Genomic DNA, 13556 nt, shown 5'->3' on the forward strand with positions numbered 1-13556 from the left:
ACAATTAATTTTCCTACAATAAATTAGTACAAAGGAGCGAGAAAAAAGGAAAAATATATAATCAAATAGATATGTGACAGAGAAAAGTGAAAAAAATGGAGTTAAATTGTCTTGTAAATTGCTACAAGTATAATTTATATTTTGTCCCTACAAATTATTTTTCATTCCTGTAATTTTTAGACATTTGCTTTTGTTTGCTTTGTGATCAGAGTAAAATTACAGATATTTACATTATAAAATGTGAATTTTTATAATATAGAAATTAGTTTTTGTCTTTATATATTATGAAAACTAGTTTCTGTAAGGTAAATTTTTACATTATGGAAATTAGTTTTCATAATGTAAAAATTTAAATAACGAAAATTAATTTCAGTAATTTTTATAGCAAAATTACATTAAAAAAACTAATTTTTGTAATGAATAAGACTTCCTATATTACGAAAACTATTTTCCATAAGATAGGGGAAAAGTAGGGGTGTGACAATGAGAGAGAAGAATATTTTGAAAATATAAAAAACAAAAAAAGGGGTGTGAAGAATAAAAAGGGTGTGAAAGGCATGGGCCATATATATATAAATACATTGGGTCACTTGGACTTGTTTTAAAGTACCAATGTTCAGTACAATTATAAAAACAAACATAACTACAGAATAAATCAAAATAATTAAAAATTATCAAAAGTCTTCTTGTTCTTGGTCCTATTCCTCTGCAGCAACCATCATATCCCACCCAATTGTCATCAGTATATGTATTATCCTATTTTATATTTAAAATAGACTAAAAATGTCAGGGCATATATAATTTGTGTGATAATATCACTATTTTATCATAATTATGCAATATTTTAAAAAAAACATCTTATACAAAAGTCATATCTCATTACTGTATGATGGTCACTAAACTGTCCTTTTTCTTGTTAGGATATATGAATTCTTTTATTATGTTTCTAGTTGTTGCCTCTATTATTTTAGTTCTATATATAGAAATTATTTTTCCATTTTAGTTTATAATAAGATAAAATTTAAAAAGTGGAACTTCTATCTATTAAAGTTCCTTTTGCAACTTCTTTTTTTCCCTGGCCAGCATTTTCTAACGCTTTTTTCAATAATTTGTAATTCGATGTGAGTTATTTCAGTTTTTTCTAAAATTTAAAATAAAAAAATAATACTATTTCTTATTTATTATGCTATATACTTAAAATAATTAGTATTGAATAAAAATTTAATTTCTTTCACAAATTGAAATACATTATTAGTTTATTTCATCTTAAATCTTTGATTCATCAAAGAAAAAAAATTATGATATTCAACTAGAAGGTAAATAAAACTTAGTTAATAATTATTTTTGTCAAAATGATCAAATTTGTGTAATACTCAATCGAATATTATTATTTAAAAAATACTTTTTTCTCTTAAATTTTACTTTTAAAATCTACATAAAATGTTAATGCGTCTCAGCCTTCACCACATGTTTCTCTAACTACTCTCGCTCAAAATGCACTCGAACACTAATAATGTATATATACTTTCAATATTTGAGCCGTATTTTTAGTTAGCCTCACTATAATTCAGTCAATGCTACCTACCTAACAGATTAGGGGACCAAATGAATAATAATGGCTTAAAGACGGCGTATACAGTAGAATAATGGAATAGCCTATATATATATATATATTAGGAATGTAGAAAATAACCACTTCAGTTGAATTGTAATCAAATTTAAATTGAATTATTTCTTTTCTAATTTAATTTAAGAAAAAAATGTATATTATTTTATAAAATCAATTCAATTAATCGAATTATTTTTTACTTGAATACTTTTTTATTTAAAAAAATATTTCTATAACCAATCTGAAATTGGTTCAATTCTTGTAAACAATTTAAGACTGCTTAAAAATCAGTTTAAAAATTAATTTAATCTTAAATGAGCTTTTAAATTAATTTAAATATTTAAATATAAAATCAAATCGATTAAAATAATTTAAAATCAGTTCAGTTTGATTTTTTTTTATCTAACTAATTTTTTACACCCTTACTAAACATGAATCAGCTATGCCAACTTTAATTGCGTTCCTGATTTTGCCTTACACGAAATTTACCGTTTAATACATAAAACCTTAGATATGGGACGAAAACTCCTAAGCCGATTGTTTAATGAATAGATTTGACTCTTCCATTTTCATCCCCACGAAAGGCCAGACCGATTCAGACGGGTATATAAAATACGGAAGCCAAAAAAAAAAAATGCTTAACTCTATTATTCTCATTTGATTTTATAGGATTTAAGAAAACTTGCGTCTAACTCATGTTTTTTTAAAAATAATTGTTCATATATTTTAAATAAATTATTAATTATGTTTTAATTTAAATAATATTTATAAGGATAAATATATCAGAATCACTTATCCCATCAATTGTGTCTCACACATTATCTCTCCCATCAAAACATTTGACATCAATTAAAAATTACTCATTGAATCACCATTGATTTCACAATTTACGTAAAGCATGTGATTTATTGTGTGAACTGTGAAATTAGTAGTAATCCTAATTGATGTAACATGATTTGATTGAAGAAATATGATATGAGACATATTTAGAAAGATAAGTGATTTTAATATGTGGAAAGGATATAAATATTAAATATGAAGTGATAAAAATATGATAATTTTATAAAAAAATTATTAAATAGGTGTATTTTAAGATCAACCATAATTATAGATTGTTAACGTATTTCTTTTTTAAAAAATAGTTATGTGTTAGTAAATTTCACAAATATTTTGTTAATATATATTTTCTTATTTTTTTAAAAAAATATGTTTCTAAATTATACCCAAATGTATTTAAGATTAATTATAGTTATAATTTATTAACTTTTTATAAATAAATAAAAATCAGATGTACGTTAATATATATATTAAAAAAGAAACTAGTTTCTTGCACGTCATCCTATTAGAAACTAGTTGCTTTTTATATAGTATATTTTAAGATTTTGATGTAAAAAAAATCTATTAAACTGGTCGTAGGATTTTCAATTTTATCCTGTTTTGTTTCATTCTACAGCGTGTGTAAGCGTAGATTATTTAAAAATTAGATGACAAAAAGAATATATATAACTAATAAAAAAATAATTAATGTAATTTTATACTTTTCAAAGAATAAATATAAAAAAAATGGATGGAGTACAAGGCAATGCATTGAATCAAAACCAAAGACAAGCGAGTTTCAAAATAAACAGCCCTCGTGTAGAATTACAATCTCAGATGGCAGAAAAAGATGGCTTATCCGCAATGATAGATGACTGCAAAAAAGGTATAACGCTCACCAACAAATTACAACATTTAAAACCAAATGACAAGTGTCAATGTAAGTAACTCCTACTCCACTGACAAAACATCATTCAGTGTCAAACATTCAACTGTTACCTTTTAAAATCCAAGGACCATGGTGGACTATAAAAATCCAAAGACCCTTGTTGTGTCACCTCACCACCACCATAAATCAATCCTTGTTCACTCTATTTCTTAGCTCCAACAACATCACTAAAAAAAATGGCCTCTCTCCGTTTTCTCTTCTTTGTTTCTTTCTTCATTGTTTTGTCACTTTCCATCAACATTGGTGAGGTCCAAGGTGCAAATAGAAAACTTTTGGCACCAACATTTCCTGATATAGGCAACATTCCTGGCGTGCAATATCCTCCTTTCCCCCCAGTAACCGATTGGCCAGAGTACAGGTTGCCATCATTCTTAAGACCTAATTACCCCGCAATTCCTGCAAATTATTACCGCTACACTCCCCCTGCCAAAACAACCACAACCACAGCTTCCAAGCCTTGATATGAGCACGATGTGCATGCAACTTGGTATATACATTATTGTTATGATTGTTAGCATTTCAAATAAGAGGTTCATCAATATGGCCTTGCTCAAGCCTTCTCGATCACCAAGTTTAATTATTACTTTATGGTTTAATTTTAGTTTTATTCCTTAGATTATTAATTGGGTGGATTCAATTTGCGAGATCCTTGTTGATCCCGTGATGTTTCTCTCCCCTGTTAAATGTTCACAATGTTCGGTGTATGAATGAAAAAAAAAAAATGTGCTTGTTTCTTTAATGTTTACTAGAAATTAATATATCATCACTCGCGAGTGGTTTCTGCGCGATATTCTTATATTGGCTGGTAGTTACCATGGAAAGGAATGCAGGACAATCCATAGTCTGAATTACTAGTTAATCTACGTGGAAAAAATTAAATATGTTTTTATTACACGTAATCTATAAAATTCTTGTGTTTAGTTCTTATATTTTACCTTCAAACATTTTAGTCCCTAAGTTTTAAAAATTAGTATTGGTAGTTTCTTATATGTCACATAAGAAACTGTGTTAACAATGTTGTTCTAAGAAGCCAAACACTTGTTTTAAAAAATTCAAGAACTAAAATGTTCAATGGTGAAGTACAAGATTAAAAATAATAACTTTATAAAATATAAAAACTAAAAATATATTTTTCTCATCTAAGTGCCAGAAGTAATGAATACTTGGTACACTGAATTCTTTAGATACAATTGGAATTTCTCACGGAATATCATTAGTCTTCTCAACTTTCAAACATATATTATAAGGAAACAACAACATAAATTATTCTATTGATGAAAGAAAAAAAATTTACTTGAAATTGCAAAAGTCTTTTAACACACTTTTTTTTAATTACAAACTTTCAATATGGTGTGTTTAATTTTTTTAACTAGTAATCAAGCACCAATAAGTAACAACCCAAACAATAAAACTTGGTGTCCGCTGGGTGTGTTGTCCCTACGATTCAAGGCACAAGGATAATAAATAAGAGGCAGAAGAGAAGGGTTAGCTATACTCATGGGGTACATTATGGTTAAAGTTGTTTTAATATAGGCCTCTTGCTTGTTAGGTGTGGAAGTAGATTGAATTAGGAGCATATTCATTTATTCATATAGACCAAGCTAGTATCTTGCTCACTGTATGAATAAATTGAGGGAACAAACCCCTTTGACGACGTAAGGGAGGATATTAATTATGTAGTCACTAACTAGTAGTGACCGTTACTAATTCTACCATGATAAAAGAGAAGTGCATTTACTTGCTTCTAGATTAAGGTAACTTGCCCTTGGCATACGACTATATGAGCTTAGTGCTCCCTAACTTGAGGTCGATTTAATAGGAGATAGAATTCATTCAAAAACTAAGCTAAAACAATTTAGTGAAGTTATATAATTAAACAACCCGTCACCATATTATGTTGATCTTCTTTTAATATAACATCACTTTACATTTTAAGTCAATTTAAACAATTTGAAATTAATTTAATTTTAATGTAGATATATGTTGTTAAATGGTTAAAAGATAATTGTCAAATAAATCATGATCAGACTAAAATTTATTAAAAAATAAATTTTTATTCAAATTACAATTTAAAGATTTTCAAAGGAAAATTCAAATTCACACTAAATTATATTACCTCCGGTTCTTTTTCATAAAAAAAAAAAAAATCAATGTAAAGTACACTAGAATTTATTTCTTATAAAAATGGTATGAGGAAATACAAGTTGGCGGTCAGAACTCACTATCCATAAAAGAGAATGCAATAAAACTTTTGTTTTGAATCTGTAAAGAAATAAACGATAAATGAATAAAAAATAAAACTGTAATGAATCCATAAGAAAATTCAAAGTTAGCTGGCTTTATATTTTTCGGGTAGGAAAAATAAAGTCTGAAAGATGACAGATGAAGCAATAATAACGACGAGATGATCAAATATTCAAATCTCATAATCTCATTTTGAGAAATAAAAATTCAAAATCCAGAAAATAAACAAATATTAAGTACAATAAAAACTGATGTTGTGGCTGCTGGGATTCGAGCCCAGGTCTCCACGGCCACAACGTGGAATTCTTACCACTAAACTACAGCCACATCATGCTTGTTATTGTGTATATGTTGTACCTAATCTATAACCCATAAGGGCATATCAATCTCAATCTATCAGAATGATCTCAACTTTGAACCAAGTTATGGCGAATTTTCAATTTTCACTAGAGACGTGATATCAAATTCAAATTGGTTAAACTGAATAATGAGTTATATGTTATTTTATTAGTAATAAGTTATCTATTGAGTCATCAGTCTTGTTTTTGAAAGAAAAAAATAATTCTTTTTTAGCCACAATTATCATATATTATTTATCATACTTTTTGCACTTCTTGTGAGAAATTTCTGTGGTAGCCTTACCATCATTCATACTTTTTTGCACTCCTCAGACAATTTTCTTCTTCTTCTTTTAGATTGATTATATCACATCTTGAAGATCTCTCCAGCAACTGAAACCAACCTTAAGGGTCCCATCATTGTTTTCGTGAACATCTAAATACTATCTATCTTCCAACGTATTTGCTGTGTGATTTGCTTTCGCAATATAACTACATATCTAACATCAAACATGACCAATAGATCATATCAAGAGATTAAAAGAAAGCAATTTTGAATTAAGTGTCATTACCTCAACAAATTAAGAAAAGAAGGCAATTTTGGGTACTTAAAAGATCACAATCAATGCTATTTTCTGACTTCACTTTATTAATTAGTCTTACTCTCACTAATAGTATTATATGTAGAATTAGACACCTCAGGTTACAGTGGCTTCCACAGCTCAAGCCCACATGATGTGTGTGTATTTTCGGTTTTCAATTGCTTTCTTGCTGAGGAACTCTCAGGGTCAACCTGTGTTAAAAGTTAAAACATACCAAGGAGGGGACTCTGAAAAAAAAAGTTGTTATTTGGGAATGGATGTCTAAGTACATGAAAAAGGAGAAATTGTTAGGTAATTTTGAATCACCACCACATGTTTGTAGCCTCAACCAATTTTTATATGACAATTATTCAAGTTTTTCAATTTAGGATAAAAAAAATAATACTCATTTATGTATTATGTGGAAATTAATCAAAACCATGTTAATCTCCAAATCACCTAGTACTTTCTCCTCCAAATATCTGTAAAATTTGTTGGTTTGAGTTCTTTGCAAGTCCAGTTCATGATGTTTCATCAACTAATGAGCTCCTATATTATCACTTGGAAAATCTTATATATGGACCCTGCACTGCTGCACGTCCTAATCTAACATTTGATAAAAAAACAGTTTGGAGTACAAAAAGAGAGAGGATGCACGGCCACTATTTTGTTTCAGATTGGACTACACGTTTATTTTTTAAAATACACATACAAAAATACTAGTTTACATAAAAAAAAATTAAAAAATATTTTTAACATTTTTTATAGAAAACTTTCGTTTATCAATTTGTATAATTAAATTTTGTTACATTTCTATTATTTATTTTATTAAAATAGATTTAATTTTAACATTCTATGATTACGAAATTGACTTATTAAAATTAGGAGAACCATAAGATAAAATCTGAAGTGAATAGTAACATTATTTTTAGGACATTGCTTCAGTGGGTCACCTATTAAGGTGGTCCATTATGAACCATTAATAGTAATATTTTGATTGATTTAATGTCTATATTGTTATGGTGTATGGTTTTCCGGCCACCACCATCGTCACCTGTCAAATCTTTTACGGCAAGCACGTCTTCCACCGTTGACTTTCTTGAACCAGTTATACAAGTGGTTTATACATCGTGTACCCTCGGCAGCAATTTTTGTTTTCCTTTCTTCCCCTCTCTCCCCTGTCTCTCATCCGTGTTCTTTCACCATCTTCCGGTGGCGTCGGCGCCGGCGAAGCTTGCGCCGTTGTTAGTATTCAACAGGAGTCTTGTTTTTAACATTCTCATTGATTAGTGCAGTCCAAACAACAATATCCTTGAGGGGACTTAGATCAAACACTTGAGCTGCATTTTCCATAAACCAGAATTCGCAAAGGTTGGAATCAAGGAATAGCAGACAAAAAGATCATGAACAAACCCAAGTTTTCAAATTTGAGCATAAAGGGTCATAAAAATAATTCTTATATTTCTTTAAAAAGATATATTTTTTTAAATAACCATAGTTGGTTTAGAATGTTGATGCTTAAAGGAGTTAAAAAAATTATTTTATCCAATACAGTTATTAACAAATATGAATTTGACAACAGGTGTTTTAAAAATTTGATTTATGGTTAATTGTTAGTTTATTAAAATAAAAATAAAAATTGGACAGTATAAAAAAAGCCGATAAAAGATCGGAGTACTTTGAAATTTAAAATTAAAAAAAATTGACAGTTTAAAAAAAATAACGATTTCTTAAGAAAAAAAAAAAAACTAAGATGACAATAGTGAGATAGTTGACGCATTTCAAAATAGACCGAATGCATTGTTCACTCTAATTTTTTTTTTTTTTATTTCTTCACTATCAAGTGTGTAAAGGGTTATAAAGGATTGTTTTTTCTTGAAAAGAATGGTAATTATAGATTTAAAAATAATGATTAGAATCAAATTTTACTCAAATAAGTTTAACTGTTTATTATATTCATTAAATAAATCTTTAATAACACATGAAATTATTTAACAGTAAACTTTTTATCATGTTATTTTCAAGAACGATAATAAAGAACAATCTTTTTAAAAAAAAATTGAGAAGATGGAAATGAAGAAAAACAAACAAAAAATAACACCAAATGCAAGCTTAACAAACCAAGTTAAATTCTTATCCACTCCAATAAGAGGCCTCTTAAGAGAAAAATACAATAAAAGAAAATAGGTTAAATGAGTCATTTATAATTGTATGAACCTTTTTAGTTTGATATTTTTTTAGTTTATATAGTTTATATTTTAATTCTTTTTTAGTGTCTGTAGTTTAAAAGTATTTTTTTTAGTTCTTATAGTTTCTATTTTAATTCTCTTTTAGTCTCTATAATTTGAAAATGATATTTTTAGTTCCTATAATTTATATTTTAATTACTTTTTAGTTCTTATTACAAAAAAATATATATAAAAATAATTGACTACAAATTAGTTATAAATTATAAATTATTTTTTATTACAAATTAACTTACAATAAATTAGTTACAAATTATTTAATTGATATTTTTAAAATTAATTATAATTTATAATATTACTCATATTTTGATAATAAGAACTAAAATAAAATTAAAATATAAAGTATACCAACTAAAAAGATCACTTTTAAACTATAAGGATTAAAAGAAAATTAAAATACAAATTATAAAGACTAAAAAACCAGAATTAAAATGTAAACTATAAGAATTACAAAAATCACTTTCAAATTATAAGGACAAAAAAAGATAAGAACCATAAAATTATAAAAATCAAATAAGTAATTGAACCAACAAAATATATGATTTCATTGCATTCGGTTATTGTGACCTCAGCTTGAGCCATACAGAATAAAATGAAAAGATGGAGGAAAAAGTATTTGGTAAAATAAATATAAGAATCACATTTAAGAAATAAAAAAGAAAAGGTTAATCGATGAAATAAGCTTCTCAAGCTTTGCACACCAGCTTTCGAAGATTAAGAACAACTTTTAGTATGTAAAAGGTTAATTCAAGAAGTATCACATTAGCAAAGACAAAAAGATATGAAAAGATATGGCTGAGATGTCATGCAGTTTCTTTCAAACCTATAGAGGGTCTTAATCCATAGAAAACATATTTACAAAAGTTTGACTAAGATTTATAAAAAAAAGGTTCACGACTGTTATTTCGGCCATAACATCAAGGTTTTTGTGCATTAGCTGCATAATTTACTATACAATATAATATGTCAAATATAATTTAAATGTGGACACAACATAGAAAATTATAGATTATAGATATAACTTAAAAAAATTATAAATATAATTTATAATATATATGAGCATATATCCTCTCACTACTATAAAGAGATGATTCTACATTAGTTTTAAGACACTTTTAATAACAGTTTTGAATTGTTATTGTAGTCAACGTCGTAGAAAAATTTTCTATGACAATTATTGAAAAATCATCTTAAAAAAATTATACAAGACAATTTTCTGAAGAATCATCTTAGAATATATTTCTTTTTTAAAAAAATATTGAAGATTCGAAGACGATTTTATGAGAAGATCTTCTTAGAATGTCTACATTTTAAGAATTGTCTTAAAATATATTTTTTTAAAAAGTAAAAAAATATTAAAAAATTGAACTGGAAACAAATTTACACCAAATCGCATCCATCATCAGCTTCCAGCATCATCAATATAGAACACAAGTAAAACAAAAAATCAAGTAGAGCAAATAACATAATCATAGTAATGGACAGGATTTTAGCAATAAATACGATAGTGTGAATATATAGTACTAATTAAATAATACTTAGAGCAATTGTGTTTCAAGTGAGTCCAACTTAAATGATTATATTCAACAAAAAAAATAATCTTAATTTGATTATCAAATACTCTAGTTATATATGCATACACCCATACAACAAATAACATAATCATACCCTGTTGTTTCAGATTCAAGTTGATTAACTTGTGCATCTTGCTGCCAAATATGGTTATTAGCAGAACCTTCACAAGTCTGGGTGCATATACCTCTTTCCGGGAGCATAAAAGGTTGAAAATGTACATTAAAAAAAAAAAGCCATATCACACAAACTATTCCAATTTGATAGTATCCTCCTACTATACATATTGGTATAATTAATTATTTTATGGAAAACCTTAGATTCCAAATGTTTGTTAACCTATTGGAGGTTGTGCTATTGCCATTACGTAGATACTGAGAATTAATGATGTTATTATTAAAAGTGTTTCACATCAAAGAAGAAAAATTAATTGCACTTATTTCTGATTTGGTGTACATCATGCAGATAAAAAAATTGGATAATATTTTGAATCTAATTAAAATATATTCATAATATTTTTTTTACACTATCTAATTATACATTGTTACGCATAGTAAGATTATTAATTATTGGTAATAAATATTTTAAAATATATTTAACATAGTTATATAAAAAATTTATACTTGCACTGTACTAAAATTAAATTCTATAAAATTTTGTGTACTGTTTAATTATCCTATATTTCTCTTACCCCTCATCATACATATTCATTCTTTTTCTCCCACGAAATTAAACCAAACAAAGGAAGGGAAGATTTTATTCCTTTCCCTTTCATGAAACGAGGGATAAATTATTCACTACAATTCCTCTTCCTATTTTCTTTTCTTTCTATCATATTTCCGTAACTCATCGTAATATTAAAAAGACTATCCAAAACTGCCCATTAGTAAACACATAAGAAGTTGCCTAAGAGGCTCACAACATAGGGAGCCTCACAACATAGGAATTATGTTAGGATACAAGAAGCTATTCAATTTCTACTCCTAAAAAAAACACTATTAAGAGTTATAAGAAAACAATAACGGTGATTTTTCATTTGATACACCCATCAAATGCAAACTTTACATTATAAAATAATCATAATAAATGACTATCATACATGTCGAGCTACCTTTGGCGGTTAGTTAGGATAAGACAACTTTATATTACTCATATTTAACTGAAGTCATGAAAATTTAACATAGCTAATGTAGTCTCATGTTATTGAACAATTACAACACCTAGAATCCTCAAGATACTAATCACAAGGAGATATTATTGCAACAAAGTAGCAGAAATATGAACCTTCAATCCCTCAACAATCCCCAGGCCACCAAATGATTTTCATGATGTACGTTTAGCTTTGTCAAAGCTTGACTTGAAAACCAACAGCATTCCAACCCTGAAAGACACATATACACTCGAGATCATGTTAGCTATCAAATATACACTTGTTCTTCCTACTAGCTTTTTCTAATGGATTTCCATCAAATCACAATTATTTTCCCATTAATAAAAATAATCAGAAATACAAATAATTACATACTCAGATGCAATAGTCTTGATATTCTTAGCCATCCGCAGAATGTGCTCTTCTAATTCAATCACATTAGGACCTGCTAGCAAGAAGAACGGGTTTGCACCCTAGTGAGATTGAAAGGAACACTACCCATCAAAGAAAGATTATAAAAAAATTAAGAAAAAAAGGAATTTTGCCATGACCCAGAAAAATTCAAGTATGAATCTCTTTTACTACCTCAGAGAAACCTCTCCCTGACTTCACTTTCGCAGAGTCGCTACATTGCTCTGAAAGTTGGCCTAGCGCTTGTCGCGGACGAGGGCTTGGTCAAGGACATTTCTTTTTCATGATATACGTTTAGCTTTGTCAAAGCTTGACTTGAAAACCAACAGCATTCTAACTCTCAAAGACACATATACACTCAAGATCATGTTAGCTATCAAATATACACTTGTTCTTCCTACTAGCTTTTTCTAATGGATTTCCATCAAATCACATTTATTTTCCCATTAATAAAAAAAATAATCATAAATACAAATAATTACATACTGATACAATAGTCTTGATGTTCTTAGCCATCCGCTGAATGTGCTCTTCTGATTCAATCACATTAGGACCTGCTAGCAAGAAGAACGGGGGTTTGCACCCTAGTGAGATTGAAAGAAACACTACCCATCAAAGAAAGTTTCTTAAAAAATTAAGAAAAAAAGGAATTTTGGCCATGACCAAGAAAAATTCAAGTCTGAATCTCTTTCACTGCCTCAGAGAAACATCTCCCTGACTTCACATTCGCAGAGTCGCTACATTGCTCTGAAAGTTGGCCTAGCGCTTGGCGCGGACGAGGGCTTGGTCAAGGACATTTCTTTTTCATGATGTACGTTTAGCTTTGTCAAAGCTTGACTTGAAAACCAACAGCATTCCAACTCTGAAAGACACATATACACTCAAGATCATGTTAGCTATCAAATATACACTTGTTCTTCCTACTAGCTTTTTCTAATGGATTTCAATCAAATCACATTTATTTTCCCATTAATAAAAAAATAATCATAAATACAAATAATTACATACTCAGATGCAATAGTCTTGATGTTCTTAGCCATCCGCTGAATGTGCTCTTCTGATTCAATCACATTAGGACCTGCTAGCAAGAAGAATGGGTTTGCACCCTAGTGAGATTGGAAGAAACACTACCCATCAAATAAAGTTTATAAAAAAATTAAGAAAAAAAGGAATTTTGGCCATGACCCAGAAAAATTCAAGTCTGAATCTCTTTCACTGCCTCATAGAAACCTCTCATTCACTTTCGCAGAGTCACTACATTGCTCTGAAAGTTGGACAAGCGCTTGTCGCGGATGAGGACTTGGTCAAGGACATTTCTTTTTCATACACCTTGAGTTGTGTTTGCCTAAAAAAAGGGCTATTGAAATGAATTTACTCTTGCAGCAACAACAAAATGGAGAGTGAATTTACCGAAAACCAATTTTAGCTTTCCTGAGTCAAAACAATTAAAATGAATGCGAGCATATGTCCCAAGTCGATGAATTGGGTCCCGTCCCTGGATAAGCATACACACAAATACACAGTCACTCATTCTTAATAAAGCATAAGGAGATTCGTATATATGTGAAGAACTATTTAATTAGTTCCGAAATTCTGAAGTTCAAATAGAATTTTATGAAACTATAATTCTATAAAATGAA

The 13556-nt window shown here is 28.4% G+C and overlaps 1 non-coding gene across 1 annotated transcript; it reads right to left on the bottom strand.

Annotated features, from left to right (window-relative positions):
- Positions 1–5873: 5873 nt before the first annotated feature.
- On the bottom strand, positions 5874–5945 carry TRNAH-GUG. The gene has a single exon. It is a non-coding gene; the product is annotated as a tRNA-His (tRNA).
- Positions 5946–13556: the final 7611 nt, after the last annotated feature.

Source organism: Glycine soja, chromosome 8 (genome assembly GCF_004193775.1).
Source record: "Glycine soja cultivar W05 chromosome 8, ASM419377v2, whole genome shotgun sequence".
Lineage (NCBI taxonomy): Eukaryota > Viridiplantae > Streptophyta > Magnoliopsida > Fabales > Fabaceae > Glycine > Glycine soja.